This window comes from Sinocyclocheilus rhinocerous, unplaced genomic scaffold (assembly GCF_001515625.1).
Source record: "Sinocyclocheilus rhinocerous isolate Xijiao unplaced genomic scaffold, SAMN03320098_v1.1 scaffold289, whole genome shotgun sequence".
In the NCBI taxonomy this organism is placed as follows: domain Eukaryota; kingdom Metazoa; phylum Chordata; class Actinopteri; order Cypriniformes; family Cyprinidae; genus Sinocyclocheilus; species Sinocyclocheilus rhinocerous.
This window is the reverse complement of record NW_015636845.1, coordinates 1,286,147-1,306,387: the sequence shown is the minus strand read 5'-3', so window position 1 is coordinate 1,306,387 and position 20,241 is coordinate 1,286,147. Positions and strand designations below refer to the sequence as shown.

General features: G+C 37.8%; 1 long non-coding RNA gene across 1 annotated transcript in view; it reads right to left on the bottom strand.

The window, feature by feature from the left end:
• Positions 1-5,539: 5,539 nt before the first annotated feature.
• Positions 5,540-20,241, bottom strand: part of LOC107748199 (uncharacterized) — a 29,077-nt gene continuing 14,375 nt past the window's right edge. Inside the window, exons 3-4 of the long non-coding RNA XR_001640893.1 lie at positions 15,970-16,032; positions 5,540-5,663 (exon numbers count right to left, since the gene is read on the bottom strand). This is a non-coding gene — a long non-coding RNA (uncharacterized LOC107748199). The remainder of the gene's footprint in view (positions 5,664-15,969; positions 16,033-20,241) is intronic.

Below are 20,241 nucleotides of genomic sequence, written 5' to 3'. Positions count from 1 at the left end.
AATGATTCATTCAATGAACAATAACTCTGCTAATGCCAGTTCTGAGAACAGTCTTCTTTGCTCAACCCTTATGGTATATATTACTACTATACACGTAATTGACATTAACATATACAAAAATTGTCATTAACATGCCAATGTGCGTTTTTGACTAAAGACTAAAAACAAGTCCATTTAAACAAATAATGTTTTGCTGAACCAACTTAACACAAAACTTGTTTTAGTTTTGTTGTGTGGACCTGAACTAATTGCGTGGAAAAGTTTTACTTAATTTAATTAAGTTCAAGTTTTAATTAAGTGAGGAGCGTAAGCTTTCTATTGTGAGTATTTTGTGTTCTTACACTTTATTTTGATAGTCCACTTCAGACATTCTATCAACTATAACTTTGCAACTACTCGTCAACTAACTCACATTAATTTGCAACTACACGTCAATTAACTTGAATTAATTTGCAATTAATTCAAGTTATGGTTATATAACCATATATATATAACCATATATATAACCATATCGGGGGTGGTTATGGTTATAAGGCTGCATTCAATGCATAAAAATCACAATTACAAAAGTTTTTACTACAATTAATTGATTATTAATTTAACAAATTATCAAAACAAAAAATGTGCTTTGAATTTGTATTTCTGAATGCTTTAACAAGCCATGGGATACTAAAGTGTATACCAAATTGAGGAATGTGACACCACATAATGCCAAAAGATGGATGAAACCCAAGAGGCCAATGGAAATCTGATGTGTTCAATTATATTTCAAGGTGGTGAAGCCATGTGAACACAAAAGACGTTTTAACACAAGTGAAGTGAAGTGACATGACATGTGGCGACCCATACTTGGAATTAGTGCTCTGCATTTATCCCATCCAAAGTGCACACACACAGCAGTGAACACACACACACACCGTGAACACACAGTGGGCAGCCATTTTTGCTGCGGCACCAGGGGAGCAGTTGGGGGTTCGGTGCCTTGCTCAAGGGCACCTCAGTCATGTTATTGAAGGTGGGAGAGAGCGCTGTACATTCCCTCCCCCCACCTACAATCCCTGCCGGTACGAGAATCGAACTCGCAACCTTTGGGTTACGAGTCCGACTCTCTAACCATTAGGCCACGACTTCCCTTAAGACAGCGGTAGTACTACTCAAGGGAAAATAGTTTTATCCAAGGCTAACTTTTGAATAAGAAATAAATGCATTCTTCTTGTTCTTGTTCAAATTTAATTTTTGTTCTCGCATTGGCCTTCTGTTGCTAAAGCACAAAGCACAAGTACAAATGTCTTATCATTACCTCATTGCTTTTACTGCAAATCATGGCTACTACAGATAGCATGGAATTAAAACGATTCATTTACGTTCCACAATTCTCCCTGATTTCCCTCTCTGAAAACAGTGAAATTCCACAGCTTTGGTGGAATGTTCTCAGTGCCCCTTTGGAGCAGGGGCTTGTGTGGGAAGGAGGAGAGGAGGGACTCTAATAGCTAACAGTGGATTTACATTCTTTGTTGAACATAATGGGGGAGCCAGAGGGGCCGTGAGCCAGGAGGGAGCTGCCCCACTGCGATTCCTCCTGTGAAAACAGCAACCCCGTCACTCACCGCACAAGTACCTCATTATCATCCACAGTCAGTTGTAAGTGAATCACTCCAATGCGCTGCAGCAGAGGTAAGCTCCCCGACCGACATGTTCAATGCAAATCATACATACAAAAATTTCAACACAATACAAAACATAAAACAAACACGTCTGGTTTCCAAGCAACAGAGCCACTCTGAACGAATCCTGAGGGAGGTTTTTCAATGTTTTGGGGTTCACCTCAAGGAGATTTCCTTGTGGTATTCGACTCCTCTGACCTCTCTCAAAAGGTCTGGATTTGCATACCTTGGGAAAGCAGGAATTTTCACCCGAGGTTGGTTTAAAGTACCATCAAACTTGTTATATGTTGTACTGATTTATTGCGACATCTGTCTCTGTCATAGTACCGTGAGTGTTGACCTAATGGCTCTTTCATAAACACGGCTCTCATTTGATGTGAGCCGTTGGTGTGATTTATTCATCTCACGGGCACCGCAAGTAAGTTTGTGTTACTGCTGCGCTGCTGTGCTACTGACCGAGTTTATAATAAACATCTCAAACATACACTGCTTAATATTTTACAGGAGGGAGACAGTTTGAGTACTTTGTGCAGAAGAACAGGATGTCATCGTCTAATAGCTTCAAGTCGCCACTTTTTGATTGGGCTGTTATGATTGCCATTCTGAGAATCTACACACACACAAAAGATTACTTAAACTTGTTACATGAGTCATTTGGTATATTAAATGGTTCAAGATTTTAATTCACTGAATATGAGTCAAACAACTCCCATTTTAGCAAAACAAGTTCATACGTGTGGCCAGTGCGTTTTGGAAGTGTACAGTACAGGACAGAAATATGTTCACAGACATTTTGACATGCACAGCAGGTTTTGGGGAGAAAAAAAATTATAAAAAAATATAGGTTGAGGTGTCACACTATACGAAAGAAATGAAAAATGAGCATCCACATATTACAAATTTGATAAATAAAAGGAGGTAAAACTTTTATGACCTTTCAAGCTTGAAAAATGTCCTCTGTCCTCATCTCCTGTTGTGGTTCTGATTTAAAAACTGATGTTAAAATGGATTTTGTGGGTCACCTCACATAAGACTAATATTGGTGATCAAATCGTATACTTTTCTCTTTTTTTTACATTAAGATGACATGCACATTCATAACTGGACTCATTTGTGAAAGCAGAATTGTATTTCTATCCTGTTTATTTTATTATGTTTTGTGCTGTATATCTTGCAGGAAAATGTCCATATTTGACATCGAATTTGAACATCGAGTTTTATGTTCCAAATGATAAAAAAACAATGAGTTACTTTAGAATAACTTGCGTTATTTCAGTTGGTATGAATGTGTTTTGCTGTCTTACTGCCATTTTAACTCACTCGTTGCAATTAGGCGAGCTGATCAATAAAAGAGCTGCTGTTTATATTCTAGAATATAAAGTACATTCCTGTATGACTCTAAGTGCTAATAAATTGCATTGTGCCTCAAGAAATATAATAATAATAATAATTATATGTCTGAACTTGTGACAGTAGTGGAATATGACGCAGTGAGATGTCACACAACTAAATAACTTTTACTTGTTATCAAAAGTTATGGCAGCCTGTAATTTACATTTAGTAATATGATTTTTTTTTATTCATCAGAATGTGACAGAGTGGATATGTAAGGCTTAATATTCACATACACTAGAAATGTTTAATTTTGAATTAAAATACTAAGGCTTGCTAAACATTTAGTAGCATATTGTTAGATGTGTTAGATGTGTATAAATGCTTGAGGCTCCTTTATCTACCAAGTAGAAATATTTCTTTAATGAATTTAAATTAACTAAAGTATTGTTCAACTCAATGCCACAGCCAGACTATGGGTAACAGCCACTCTGCTTTAGAAAGACTAAGAGATTAATTTGATGGATCTTTCAGCAGAGCACTTTAGTCTATAGCACCCTGACATAAGTCTCCTCCCTCCAGCCAAGTGTTCTTCGCACATTTCCTTTCATTTCCTGATTGAGGCCTTCCGCCTGCACTCAGTCGCACTACCTGTCACACGTGCAATAATTGCCAGCCACACCGAACAATAGATCTGCTCTTTGCCTTAAATCTGAAAAAAAAGGAACTCATTTGTGTCACATTTTCTTTTGCTCGAACATCAGAGGGTGGCTGCACGCAGAGAGCAAATGCAAGCTTTGGAAGGCAGCTCCAAGCACGTCGAACATTTTGTCAAACGACGCTTGGATTTTTTGTTCTTTTCTTATCTAAAATAAAATTTCAGTTTCAAAAGTATGTGCAACATAACCAGCTTGTGGCCATTTCGCTCCTGATTTTCTGTGAGTGTGTGATGCACTCGCGTGCATACACATACACACGCACACTGCGGGGGTGTTCGCTGAATCGCTGAGTACCGAATTGAAATGCATTCAGTGGATTAGTGCTGTTTGAGAGAGGAGTGCCTCTCCGAGGGGCTGAATGTGCAGCAGGAAAACTGACCTGCGCCCATCACGATTAAAGCCGCCCAGTTTGTTATGCAACAGCACTACAAGTGCAGTCAGACAACTCCTACAGCTGTTTCATGCAGGAGTCACGACTCAAATGTGTAGGCTCTCCATTACCTTTTGTCCGCTACCAGCGCTGATTTTTCACAGACTGCCGCTGCGACCCATTGTAGCCTTCCTACACCCCCACACGCTGGATTGTGAGCCCCCGTTTTGGAGTGTTTCAAATGGAGATGGAGGTGGTGGGTGACCCCTCGACAGAGTGTGGGAAGCCTGTTTGGGCACCGAAGGGCTGATTAAGCCTTCCACATCCCCTGTTGTGCTCCACTGTGATGTAACACCTTCTCCTAGACGAATGCGGTGCACAAAAGCTTCAGCAACTCTGATGGATATAATAGGAGAAACATTCAGTATGTGAGTGTTTGAGATGAGAAACCGAGGGTGATGAATAAATATGAAGCCAGCCTCCATCGCTCAATTCATCCCCATCTGGATGGACCAGGAAAGCCACGTACGAAGGCTCTCTAGTTCCATTCGTCTCTTTGTCTTTGTGTTCTGCGCCGATGGTCGAGTGTATGCTGGCGTCTATGTATGCATGCATGTGTGGGTGTTTGGTAATGTGATTCTGCGGCACCATTATCCTAACACTCCCTCTTACAGAGCCGAGCGAGACTACGGCGTCACCTGTCTAATGAGCCAAAAGGTTCAGTGGCATACATGAGTTGTCCTTGATGGTACCTCAAATTCTTATTAAAGTGAAAATTGAGAGAAGAAGAATTCAGCCTGAAAAAGGGTTTCCTTTTGTAGTCTTTAATACAGGAATGTTATCGCATTCTGGAATATTATTCTGGGTTCTTTCATCTATGGACGCCGTTCAAGTATCTTTATTTGGCCTGCATAGAAAATGCATTTGAAAAAAAGTCACCTGTTTTAAAATGACAATAATGCAGCCCTCAAAAATCAGCACAACTAAAACCACTAAAACTAAAATCTAGAATATTTAAATGTAGGGATGCACCGATATTAAAATTCGATACAGATTTTAATATAACAGAACTATTTTCATTTTATGGCTGAAGAACTCATAAATGGCAGATATCAAAATATAATTCTATAAAATCATTGTAAATGCTACAAGTAAATTTAGTCATCACAATGTTATAATGTACATTACAGTGTGAAAATGGGTATTCTTTTTGAAACTTGCTAAAGATAATACATTTGTGATAATACATTTAAAGATTAACTTCAGCTGAGAGTTAGATAATGACAATGGTAATGTAAAACATAGGAGAAATTAGCATGCACAATTAAATATCCGATACATTTAAAAATCCGTCATTTAGGCTCAGAACTGATGTTATAAAGATATATCATTCATTCCTATTTAGACAGTTTGATAACAATGGTAGAATTGCTCAAACTATTTATCCTCCCTTTTATCACATTGTTTTGCTTACTAGTTTCTTCCATTTCCAGCTGGTGCAAGGAGCTCATGAAGGGGATATGTCTGAAATATCAGTCTCACAGTGAACTGCTCTCTTGAAGTCAGCAGGCCAGGAAACTGCAACAAGATGCTCAAGTTCCTCTTAATTATTTTTAATGCTCTGTTTCATACCCCTTCAAAGGTAGCTGCGTGCTTTTTTGTGCAACCCACTAACAACACACTTCCAACTCAAGGCATGTCTTATTATTAGAGAACAATATACTCGGAACAATAGCATCTTACTGATTACCACACAAAATAGTTTTGACCTATCCCTCAATTTATAAAAATGTATAGAAAATTAGTTTACAGTAATACACCAACATTGTAGCCTTTTGGCTACAATGGCATTTGGTTAAAGCATTTCTGTTAAAGCACAAACTTTTGTATTTAAAAATGGTTTGTTATTTGAGCTGTAGAGACCTGTCAGATCGTCCGTACATACTAACTGTGCTTACTATATAGTTATAGTCCTACATCTCCCATGTCTCTCCTTGGTACATATTAACAAATACTAAATAACAGAAATTGTTGGCAAGGAATTCCTGCACACAAGTTTCATGACAACACGTCTTATGATTATACTTGCAAAACAGTCTTATAGTTGCACATTAAACATTTATTCGACGTGCTGCCCACTTCCCTGCAAGGATTCTATTGTAAGCACATTACTGTGAACATCCATTGTTTTACAAAATGAGGGACAAGACTTAATTACTGTAATCAACAGTATGCCACAGATGCTGTCTAAAGAGATTCAGTTGTAAATAATCCTGAATATCCCTTTAAATACATCAAGCTACCACCAGGAAGTGTCTCATGACTTTACAATCAATCAATCAATCAATCAATCAATCAATCAATCAATCAATGTTGAGTTGTGATGCTTTTTTCTTTGCACATTCTTGGGACATATAACTGGTGGCTCACAGGGACCCAGGGTCAACTAACCTGGATCATGTGAAGGCAAAAAAATCCTAAAATAAAATGATTAAAAATAATATTATAACCAGCACATGAATTATTAGATAAACCAATGAACATTACCATTCTCTGCACATAAGCATGAGTGTCAAAGTCCCCTGACAAATGCAGTTCTGTTTATAAATTTGGTTCCAAATACTAACATGGCAACACTAATTCTCAAAACAATCAGGCTATTGAGATTAACTTAACTTCATGTTCATGTTTATTAATTAATTACATTAATGGCTGCTTCCCCACTGAGCCAACAGTAGCAGTATTTAAGAGATAATGCAAAGGAATTAAGTTAGAGAACAATATCAGCGTCTCTGTTAATCGTCAATTGTTAACAGCAGGCTTTCAAGCATTCTGACCAGCAACCTGACAGCATCTCTATTCAACCCAGGTCTATTAAAGAAAAGATGTGTCTACCTGTATATCACTGGTATTTCACCGTGAACATATACTAAGACAGGAGCATGAACCAACAGGATTGTTATCATTTTTGTACCGTTTGCCTTGAATGAACTTGTAGGTTGGTATGTCTTAGTCACACATGCTTAAGGGGTTGGAAGATTCACTGACTGACAGTGAAAGGGAACAATAAGACCTTAAGAAAGCAAGACTAAACCTAAACCAAATACACATGTGCATACACTTATATGTAACTGATTCTACAAGAAAACAAAGTTTTAGAGGGCAGTGTTTAAAGGAATAATTCACCCAAAAATGAAAATTTGCTGAAAATGTACTTACCCTTAGGCCATCCAATACTGTTTGTTTCTTCACTGGAGCAGATTTGGAGAAAATTAGCATTACATCAGTAGCTCATCAATAGATCCTCTGCAGTGAATGGGTGCCATCAGAATGTGAGTTCAAACATCTGATAAAAACATAACAGTAATCCACAAATAATCCACACAACTCTAGTCCATCAATTAACGTCTTGTGAAGTGAAAAGCTGTGTGTTTGTATTAAACAAATCCGTGTTTTTAACTTTAAACCATTGCTTCCGGTTAAAATATGATTCCTCCATCCATAATATTGCTTTCTCCACTGAAAAAGCAGTGTCATCTGAAACAGGAGAGAAATATGCACAGATCCAGCATCGTTTACAAGCGGAAAGAGTTCAAAACAGTTCTAAATAAATATGTTGGTGGATTTTGATGTGAGATGGGAGGATGAATTTTTTCACTAGAGGAAATATTATCATGTGTTATGGACTTGTATTTTGGCCAGAAGTGACAATTTAAAGTTCAAACCTCTTAATGATGGATTTGTTTCTTACAAACTTGCAGCTATTCAATTCCCAAGATGTTAATTGATGAACTTGAGTGGTGTGGATTACTGTGATGTTTTTATCAGCTGTTTGGACTCTCATTCTGATGGCACCCATTCACTGCAGAAGATCTATTGGTGAGCAAATGATGTAATGCTAAATTTCTTCAAATCTGATGAAGAAAGCTTGAAGCATTCAAACTTGAAGATGAGTTCTTGGATGGCCTGAGGGTGATTACTTTTTCAGCAAATGTTCATTTTTGGGTGAACTATTCCTTTAAATTAATTGTAATATTGTACAAATATTTTTGTTTTACAGTGATACTTCTTTATTGCCTTAACAATTTATATTCTCAGCTCATCTTCACACAGAGATCACCAAGTTCAAACAAGATCAAGCTGGGGGGCCAGTCTGGAGACAGCACCTTTAGATCAGGTGCCTCTGAGGTGATTCACTATGGGTCAAGTAGAACCTTAAATAAAAGCATTCTGGAGCCTAACGTAGACAACTCTGCCCTGCACACGGTTGTACACACATCGCTTCCCACATAAATTACACAAAGGCACGATCACCCTCTCACTTCCTCTGTTTACCCAGTGCTTAGTGATGAATGACCATTAGTCTGCTTCCTTTCAAAGGCCCTGCGGGGAACTTTGCCGATCAGGGTCAGAGGAGTTTGACACATTATCGGATCAGTGCTCCCGAGTCCTGAAAGGGATGATCTACCTTCACTCTTCACACAGACACTGAATCCACGCAACACAATGCATTAATGCAATATAATGTGCATATAAAATGTTTTCAGTTGTATATATTGGGCACTAACCACAAATAATGGATCTGTAATGGAAGATAAAGACATGTACTGTAATTTTATGTAAAGACATAAAGAATAATAAACATGTCACTTGTGCCTCCAAAACTTGTATTCCTTGAAAGTGCCACACATAATATTTACATTAAAATAATTTTTAAAAATACAGGTGCATTAGTCCATTATTGAATTTAGTTGCCTGGACTACGGACATTTGGATGTAACTTGGCAAAGAATGAGAGAGAATGAGAGAGCGAGCTAGAGAGGCATCATCTCTCTGCCTCTTCACCAGCTGCTCGGTGGAGCCTGGCTCTCCTCTCCAGGACTTGGAGAAGTGGGCTGCATTGGCGCAGATAGGCTGAGGAGGGTCAGGGGGGTCCTCTCCAGGGACAGCTGTGGGGGGTGGGGGCTGTGGAGTGGGCTAGAGTGCTTGAAGCAAGGTGGGAAGTTCAACTGCAGAAAAGTAATTCCACCGAGACAAGCATAAAAAACAAAGAGACAATAGATTTGTCTTTTTTTGCACTTTCTCTCTCATTACTGTCTATCTCTTTCTCTCACTCTGTTTTTTTTTTCAGGAGTCAGCATGTTAATATAAACCTTAAGTGCAATGACAGTAAACAGATTGGGCTTGCAATGGATGAGACTCAACTCAAGAGCTAAATTCCCCCTGGACTTCTTAATTAATTAGTGGAAGTTAATGAATGTGTGATAAAAATATTAGACTTAAAGGTGGAGTTTGAATGTCGTTGGGGTCACAGAAGTGAGGAAAACGACTGCTTGTATATCTTCACACTGTGATTCACAAAATTAAATAAACAGCCACCAAAATTTTCATTCAAACCTTCATTTTTCACATTTTCACTCGAAAGGATAGTTTAAAAAAGGACAGGCAATGATAAGTAGATGAGTGGAGAACAGGATCAGAAAATGTTGCAAGCCAAATTAGAACTCACATCGTCCACATAAAACCATTATGTTAAAGCTCCAACCATTCTCACTGTCTGAGGTTTTTGTAACTTCAGCTAATGTTTCTAGTGCAGCTCTTGCCACGATTCTTATTCTAACATACAGTACCATTCAAAAAATAAACAAATTATTTAATTTGATCAACAGTAAAAACATTTAAATTTCTTTTAAATAAATGCTATTCTTTTGCTATTCTCGATCGTATTCATCAAAAAAATAAATAATCCTAAAAAAAATGTATCACAGTTTTCACAAAAATGTTAAGAGGCACAACCATTGTTGAAATTGATAATTATCAGAAATGTTTCTTAAACACTAAATCAGCATATTAGAATGATTTCTGAAGTTTTAAGTTAAACTGAAGACTGGAGTAATGGCTGCTGAAAATTCAGCTTTGCCACCACAGAAATAAATTTCCCTTTAAAATATATTCAAATAGAAAAGGGGTGTTTTTTTTTTTACAATATCACAGTTTGTACTGTATTTTTGATTAAATAAATGCAGCCTTGGTAAACAAACTTCTTTCAAAAAAAGACAAATAAATTATAGACCCCAAAGTTTTGAACGGTAGTGTATATAAAATGTATAATAATAGTAATAATAAAAAAAAGAAGAAGAAGAAGAACAGCTGGCACATATCTTGTTAAATGGGACATTGGATGAAATGAAAGCGGGTTGCTGTGAACAGAGATGTGTTTGACCAGGTAAAAAGGGTGTTGTTTTACACGACCATTGAGCAATTTTTACCAAAGAATGTTACAGACGATTTATGAAGACCCTAAAGAATCATATCAACTTTTGGAAAATGGGCATGATGTCCCTTTTAAGAGACACATCGGAAACAAGCTCTGACATACTCATAAAATGAAATTTAGATCTTAAATGCCCCATAAATTATGGATTATAAACTAATGGTTCTCAGGGTTATTTGAGCTGTCTATTAAAAAAAAAACTGTGTGAACTTCGGATGAGAGTACTGGAGACTCATACAGTGGGACATAAATTAGTTGACGACAGGGTCTTTCTCTGGTGAACCCCGGTGGTCCTGTGCAGTCTGTGGAGGGTCAAGTCATTTCATGACCCATGTCATCCCGTCACCTGTATGTTTTTGACTTTTCCGGCAAAGCTTAAGACAATTTGAGTAATTTAAATCTTGAAAAAGACAGACTGAACTCAAATGCTGAAGGAACATGATATCATATGTTTTCTATGATACTGGACAACATTTGACGGTTGGGGGGGAAAAAATCATCTCCAAAGTAACAGTTGAACCTCAGCATGAAAAACCAGAAAGAAAGAAAAGATCCCCCATGAGGAGAGATGGTTTGCACTTCCTACAGTGGGTAAAAAGGGCTTTCCTTTTTCTGAAAGATCCTGCTAATTTGTCTTGGAGGATTATATAGACATGGCAGAGTGCTGACAGACGTTTTTCATCTGCATGCCGATTGCTTTCTCCTCGTTCTTGGCCTTGATGACGGGAGGTCTGTCGGCGGGAGGTTACCAGGCTGTGACAAACGCGGCCCCCTGTCAATTCAGTCATTCAATAACAGCAAATCCAGAGCACATGTACACCTGCGCAACCTAAGACGAGGCATCAAACTCGGCCGCATGTTCTGTCTTATTGCATTCCAGTGGGAATGAGAGGCTTTGTCCAGCTAAGAAGGGACATTCGTTTACAACGTAGCTGAAGGCAGCGGCTGGCGAGGAGCATCACAGACGCAGTTTGCTTCATTACAGTAGGACTGAACCTTGAATGTCTAATTTTCTAAAAAGTGCCACTGGTTGTGGACTTTAATGTTTAAAATTACATGCAAGCATCAGTCAAGGCACGAGGGGGAAAAGTCCAAGTCTCTCCCGGCATGTTAAAATACATCAATGCCGTTGACATATTCTAAATTCTGGGGGCAACATGTAGCAACAAAGAACACCTGGGTGAATCATACAGACAGAAATTGGTCTGACATTTCACAATGATGAGCTAACAGCTCTTGATAAGTGAAAAGCTTTTGCATACATTAGCGCTCGTGTCAACCCTTCCTACTTCAGACACCGCATAGGGCCATGAGTCACATCGAGACACTTATGAGAGTCTGCTTCAATAATGTTTGGAGGTCAGACCATCATGACCATTTTCTACTGTTTACTAAAGGCCACCAACTTCTGTCTGGCGTTGCAGCCTGCATTAAAATCACTTTTTGAGCATTGGATGTATTGTTGTTCTTCAAAAAAAGGAGATATTTATTGCTCTTAACTAAAAAAAGAGAGAAAGAGAATAACGAGAAATAAAAATGTATCCCATTTACTTTATGCACTTTCCTGGCGAAAAATTCATTGGTGCACATTAAAAATTTTTGTCTTCATAACCTTTAAACAAAATGTAATAATTTTCTTTTTCTTTGAGACAACTTTCGTTTTCTGTTGACGTCACTTTAGCTGCTGTAGCCTTTTTATATTTTATTAATATAGAAGAGCATTAAATTGACATTAAAGTGACAATAAAGACATTTATAATTTTACAAAAAGGTTTCTATTTCAAATAAATGCTGTTTTTTCTTCTTATTCATTAATGAATCATACAAGAAATATCATGGTTTCCACAAAAATACTGAGTAGCACTGTGACACTAAAGAGTGGAGTAATGACTGCAGGAAATTTCAGTTTGTCATCACGGGAATAAATTACATTTTAAAATTTAATCACAGTTGAAAAATGTTATGTCAAATTGTAATAATATTTCACAATGTTTTTTTAATCAAATAATGCAGCCTTAAGCATAACACTATTCTTTCAAAAATGCCCGAAATGCCTATTTTTTACAATCCAATCAACTATACAGATGGATAAAATCAAGCTTGTCCTACTGTACATTTTCTTTCATTGAACATCCTGTTTCACTTAAGAAACAAAACAGGTTATGGGGCAAACAGGGTTGCAAATGAGTCTTTATACTCACTGTAATACCAGCATATGTGCCATAAGGATTTTATCAAGGTATGCAATGTTTAAATTAGCATGTGCATTTCCTGGGACAAACCTCTGCTACCTGTTGAGCTACAGAAAATTCAACTAAAACTGTGTTTAACAGATGTATTTATCATACATTGTTTATATCATAGAAATATTCTTCTGCATTTTACAAAATATTGCTTAAGACTACAAAACACAGGGGGAAAAAACATTGAACCTAAAATCCCCATTTTATGGAAAATATGATTAAACAAACTGAGTGACAGACACAGTAGGCATGTTTCCTTTCAGCATTGTCCTCAGCGGTCAGACCTCACATCAGTTCAGCCCCAGACATTTTTCCCATCACTCACTCACAATTCAAAAACTGAAAGAGCTCATCTCTGGACATCCCAGAGTGGCCCCAGAGAAGTAGTTCATCATGTCTCATCTGCACCATGTGGGTGAAGGGACAGAACAGACAATATCTCTTTCCTGGAAACTAAGACTCTATTGATGTCACACTTCTGTGGCAAGTGTGCTCATCCTTGGTAAAGACCTGCTATAAAAACAGACAATGCATTGAACACAAACCTATGACACATTTGCTGGGTTTCTCAGACAAAACATGTCACACTATGTCACACAAAAAAAAGTACCATGGGTTTTTGGATAATACCATGGTACTCTCTCAAGTACTTCAGAATGGCATGTACGATAAATCCTCAAACCTTTGGAAAAAGTACAGAAATACTACTTAGAACAGAATTCTTAAGTAAAGAATTGGTTCAATTTGTTCCCTAAGTGGTCACAAAACCCTTACAAGTATTTTTTTTTGTATATATATATGTGTATATATACTGTATAGTGCATGTGTGTTTATGTTATATTTATGTATATACATAAACACACATGCACTATATATATATGCACATATATACAAAAAAATACTTGTAAGGGTTTTGTGACCTCTTAGGGAACAAATTGTACCAATTCTTTACTTAAGCATCCTGTTCTAAGAAGTATTTCTGTACTTTTTCCAAAGGTTTGAGGCCTGTGAGGGCCTACACATTGAGATTTTAAAAAAGGTCAAAGTGATCTGAGGTTTAACCTTTGCTGGTGTTTTGATGCGATTGCAGTTTAAGTTGTATGTGGGATTGGGAAATTCTGAATGTGGATTTTTCACAAACACTTGTCCTCTCACTTTCTCTCTCTCTCTCTTTCGATTCAAAAACAGTCAAACGCAGTGAAAGCCCATTGGGAGACAAGGCACCCTAGTAACCATAGCCGTTGCTAGGGTAACCGCGGAGAGCGGGAGGGTGTCGAGTAGGTGTCCAAACTGAGTCCTCTAACAGAAACATGACGGACTCAGTAAGACAGGATGACATAATTTCAGCTTTTCAACAACAAAGTCAACAAAAATATGACATTGTTGTTAAAATTGTATTATTTTATTATAATATAAAACAATATTTCAAGCAATATCATATGCAAAATCATGTTGTGGTATAATATAATGAATATTATATTATATTACATAAAAAAATGTAAATTTCCTGTAAATACCAAGCAAGATAAATTTACCTGAGAAAAAAACTGCCATAAGCTCCCAGAGAAAAAAAGTATTTTATATATACGTTTGTTGACTTTTTCTCAGCACATTTTTTTACTACTTAAAAAAACCTCACGAAATGTATCAATTTATATCTTATTTTCACACAGACATTTCTGGCAGTGCACGTTCACGTTTACATATAGGTTTGGTGTACATTTATCTCACCCCGCAGTGCACGGCTATGAAAGAACTCCATCATGCGAGTGTGAAAAGATCTGAGGACCTGAGTATAGCCTGTGCTTTTTACATGATGAATATTGAAAGGCTGTACGACTCCTCTAAGGGTAGAGTGACAGGGAGGTGAGAGGCATATCTACATGTGTCGGTGTGTCTAAGTGTGACACTCTTTAATAGCGGTTGTGTGGGCTGCCGTACATTCTTCTAGCCTTATTCACAGGGCTCGTGTGGGCGGTTAATTCGTGTTTGTATTCCACAGGTTTACCTTAGGGGGGAAACGTTTTATTATACACTCTCTTTGAAATCGATGACTAATTGCCTTCTTTTTTTCCTCTCCTTCTCTCAGCCAAAGTCCATTTCTAGATGGCACATTTTCTTGGGTGTGGGGGTGAGGAAGGTGAGGGGTGGACGTCTCAAGGTGAGTGGAGCAGATGCTGAATTGTGCCAGTGAAGAGGTGCCTGAGCAGATCTTTGTTTCCTTGCGTGGATTCTTCCAGTTTTTCGCTTTTGGAGAGAAGACAGGCAAGAGGCAAGAGCCTTCAGTAAGTGATGTGCAAACACGGGGGTTGAGTCATTGCGAATGACACTGAGCATTTGCATACAAGTGCATGCAAATAAACCGACAACTCAGAAATATGGCCAAATATGTGGTAATGACAAATAGAGGTCCACATGTGTGAATGAAATGAATGGAATTGGTGAAAGCAAGATCAATTAAAGAAGATCTGACATCATTAAAATGAATCGCCTCACTATGTTGCCGTCAAATAAAACAGTTGCCATGCCAACTTGCTACTGTAAACAAAAGCTGCAACGCTTGCCCAGCCTCTGGGATCCTCTGATTGGTCCACTGTTTTGGAACTGACATTGATGAGTGGCGTTGCGTGTAAAAGTTGAAATTCGTTTAACTAGACACGGCATCTTAAAAACGCGGCGCTCACGTGCGAGACGCTGCAGAAGATGCAAGACGCGAGTGCAATGGTCATACACATCCGTCTAGCACATGTTTACATAGAAAAACAAAGAAAAAGTAGCACATTGGAATGGAAAAACGCGTTCTGTGTGAATGGCCCCTTACTCCTACTCTTAATGGAATAGCTAGTTCAACCAAAAACTAATTCTCATGTCGTAATAGAACCTGTAGTACTTTTTCTGTATAGAACACACATTTTTGAAGAATATCCTTGTCACTCTTCTCTATGACAAACCCCAGAATTATAAATTAAATGCCATAAAAGTATCATAAAAGTGCTTTATACTATTTGTACACTATAATCTATAAGTCTTTTGAAGGTAAAAGATAAGGTTTGCGCAAGAAATAGACCAAAAAGCCCACTGAAAATCTTGATATCTGACCTGGTTCTCCTTGGTATATGTTCACAAAAGTTATACTGAACAAAATAGTCATTGAACTGAAAAGAACGGAATCAAAAGACCAATTTATTCACATTCGTAAAAGAATTGGCCTTTTGAGATAGATCTTTTCAATGAATCAGTGATTTGTTCAAGGATTTGTTCACAGTCCCAATGATCTGGTTGCAGCAGTTAACAGCTAACTGAAAATGATCAGTCAAGTGTAAGAAACGTTCGTATAGCATCTAAACATAGTGCATAGATAACTTACTGTATGTATTGCTTGTTTTTGTCATTTTGCTTGAGCTTGACAGTCCCAGTCCTCATATTCCTTCTGTAAAACACAAAAGATGATTTTTTGAGAAGAAAGAAAATCAGATGGGTTTGAAATCACATGAAGGTTAGTAGTAAATGATTACTAAATATTCAAATTTTTTGATTGAACTATTCCTTTCTCGACACTGCTGTGCCTACACTTACTAATTGGATATCCCAATTTCTGCTAATAATACACCTGGTTTCTTACGTGAGATGCAAAGAACATCATCTTTCTGGAACATATTGACAAAAACAAACAAACAATGAGAATCCATATGTAACGGAGGCCAGCGAGTAGGTGCTGTGCAGGTAAACCTCACTCTCCTGATCTCAAGAGACGCACTAGCGACTGACGCTAGTGGCTGCAGTCTTTAGCCTCCTTGTTAGTGCGTCCGCCTCCCATGCCGGAGACCCACTCGGAGCGAGAACGAGGTGTGGCGGTGAGGACCCGGGGGAGAGGGGTTACATTGGTGCCGTAACCCGGATGGGAGTGAGGTTTGGGGGGTGAGTGTAACGGAGGCCAGCGAGTAGGTGCTGTGCAGGTAAACCTCACTCCCCTGATCTCAAGAGTTGCGCTAGTGGCTGCAGTCTTTAGCCTCTTTGTTAGTGCGTCCGCCTCCCATGCCGGAGACCCGGGTTCGAGACCCACTCGGAACGAGAACGAGGCGTGGTGGAGAGGACCCGGGAGAGAGGGGTTACACATACATACTGTAAGAGCTCTTCTTTTGAGTAACACCAAACAAAATGAACCTTAACATGCTGCAGTAAATTACAAGACGCCTCCATCCAAAGCAAATAATCTGGCATCATTCAAAATGCATTCACAAAGTCCAAATGAATCGTGCATATCAAAGTTGTCAAAATGTATGAATGATTGTGCCTATAATTATGCTCTTGCTGCATAATTTTCCCTGCTCCTTATTTCAAATGATTGCACAGGCAAAATAAAAACATGCTAAATGTGAAAGAGTAAAAGCTGAATTTGGCACATTCCAGAGAGTGTCTATCATAATCCAAGCCTGTACTGGTTAAATATTTTCCTCTTATATTTGGCACGTAAAAAGAAAGCATTTTTCCCCTTTTAAAACTAAAAATATAAATAAATAAAAAAGTAAAAATATAAAACAATCACATCATTTTTTTTTCATTTCATAATAGGTGTCTTTGACATGCAAGAAAAATTATTTCCTTCCTTAGGCAAACAGTCAGTGCTGTTACTACCTGAAGATGCAGTTTGCTTATTTTTACCTACATGTTCTAATAAAAAAGATTATTAAATCATAGTATGTTAAAAATAGATCGTTTAAGCTGTGTAGTGCATCCATTCATGCTCTTTGGATTAATTTGCCCACTGTCCTTTGCTCTATGAAAGAAGTGGAAGAACTTGACTTTTTCAGATGTAGCAAAATGGAGTGGAATGTGCGGCCAAAGCTGTTTTTAAGCTGCTTTTACCTTCTAAGGTTATTAATGTAAATGCTAACGCATGCATGTAAGTGGTAAGTGACAAGTTGGAATTCAAGAAAACATGAAAGAAGAATAGTATATTAATAACTTAACATTAACCTACGTACATTAATACATTCTGTAAAATTGTTATTCATTGTTAGCGCAGTCACCTAAACCTTATTGAAAAGTGCTACCTAATCAACAAACATCATATACTGACGGTTTCAGTGACAACAAATGAAAGTAGAAATTTTGACTACTGTTTTTGTTGTGAGTAAACAGCACCACAACACCATATTTTCAGTTGGAATTCATTGTTCATATTGTTTAACTGTAAATTAGTTAATTGGGTAACCTGTACAGACCACATATCATACTACCTATTCTGACTTTCTGAATACTTGAATTGTTTGGAAGTCATTATTGGGCTACAAACAGGGCCAGGATGTGTCAGACAGCATGAAGACCCAGACAAACATCACATTTAAAAGATTTCTTAATGCTTAAAAACATATCTCGATAGGATATATATGATGCACTCACAAATAAACAAATAAGCTCAAAGTCTGTGCCAAAGGCTAGAGGTCAAATCTAAACCCACGTGTTTTGGTCTTTGATGGATTGATGAAACTTTGGTAGTTTCAAAGGTGACGGTGATGTATGACGTACATTTGTCACTAACCTAGAGGTCAGCAAATCAGCCTGTGTGTTTGTTTATTTGAAGGGGCAGGGGGGACACCACACAGAGACTAGACTAGTGCTCTCACATGACAAAAGTCTCTCTCAGCAGCGTCATAGGCTTCCATAACCAACAGCAATGAACAAACACAGAGTTGTGTGGATCTGCTGAATAATAGTGAGGTTTAGCACACCACGAATAAGGAAGCAAAACGAGGTGGCGTGTGAGAGAGAGAGATGGCCAAATGAAAGAGGGAGGGAACGGTTTCTTCATAGCGGTTCAACCACAGTCCATCCGAGCTGAAGATAATATGACCTACGCTGCAAGAGGGACGTCAAAGGCCTTTGACAAGTTCAGATCTGTTTGCTTTAGTGTGGGCTGAGTGACGTCCAGCGTTATCAAGCCTTTTTTCACGTCAATTAAAACATTTCAACTGCCTCATTGTACGCCTTCCGTAAAGGTCTCGTATTGCCTAGTATAAGCTCCTTCCCCAGGCCGGTTTTTGTATCACAAACGGTACAAACTATTTTCAAAAATGCCACAACATTTGGGTAGTTTTACAAGGCAAAAATAAATGTCTGCATGACATAGTTGTGGCGGCTTTTTCCCCGAGACACGGCATGCTAAACACATGCAGAGGGGAGAACATTGGGTGTGCAGACCACAGAATTGACGACAGAAAACTCGGCTGGCGAGTCATGAAACACATTATTATACACATTTTATCTTTCAATACAAAGGCAAAAAGATAATGCAGGGTCAGGTCACATTTTGTAATTTATTATTGGGTCACTGCTAAACAGCGCACAAATTAATTGAAAGGCTGAACGCAGTTCAGTGCACTCAGTTAAAGGCTTTAAACAGAATATAAGATTTAATAACCACTGTGGTCTCTGGAACCATATCTGGTAAACGAAAATACTGCTGTAACAGAACAAAGTGATTCCACTCATTTCAGGCTGCCAGACGGTCAAAATAAGCACATCTTCCTTGAGAAGCAGCTAGCACCCAGCAAATGAGCAGAACGCTTAAGGTGCGGTCACGGCAGACTTTGAGCTCAGTGCACTTACAATACGCGTGCAAATGTGGGAGAGCGGAAATGCAAGCACGTGAAGAAGTTTCATCTTCCACTGTGTACCAAAGTTCAAGTTCGGTGATCTCTGACCTAATGAAAAGACATTTGACAAACAGAGCATATAAACATTACATCTCTTGGCTCAATACAAAGAGTACAAGTTTTGAAGCAACAGGATTTGCAATGTTGTTATTTTATAAATATATGCTACAGTTCATAACTTTGGGGTCGGTAAGATTTTCGTTTTTGTGAAAGAAAATAATACTTTTATTCAGCAAAGATGCATTAAATTGAGCAAAAGTTGTTATAGTTTTCAATTTCAAAAAATGCTTTTTTTTCGAACTTTCCATTCATCCAATAATCCTGGAAAAAAATAATCAGTTTCCTAATATTAAGCAGCTTTTTTAACATTGATAATAATAAGAAATGTTTCTGGAGCACCAAATCAACATATAAGAATGATTTCTGAATGATTGTGTGACACTGAAGACTAGAGTATTGCTGCTGAAAATTCAGCTTTGCCACCACAGGAAAACAAAAAACAGACATTTTAAAGGTAAATAATAATATATACATTATTGTTTGCTGTTTAGAGGGTGATATTATATCCTGTTGCCCATATTCGTTGCAGTTTCCGAAGGAATTCAGCATGTTCAAAGCAAAGTTTATGTCAGTACTGTACGTTTCTGATAGATCAATATGGATCTGTTCTGTAAAACTGACACCTTATTTTTTTTTATTTGTTCATACCTGAACTGACACCAATTCTATTCTTTTAATAGGTGATTTGATATTTTTTTAATCAACAACTTTATTTAAACCAATGGTTCATCACAGAATTCCAAAGGCTCTAAATACTTTATTCTCGCAATTGTAGCTATATAAGACAATGGCTTCCTGACCTAATTTGAGAAGATAAGATAATGGTTAATGGAACATTGTCATCTGTAGTACAGATACCATCAACATGAGACAAGACTAAAAGAAAAAAATGCAGAATATTGGTCAAACATCATCTAATTGCA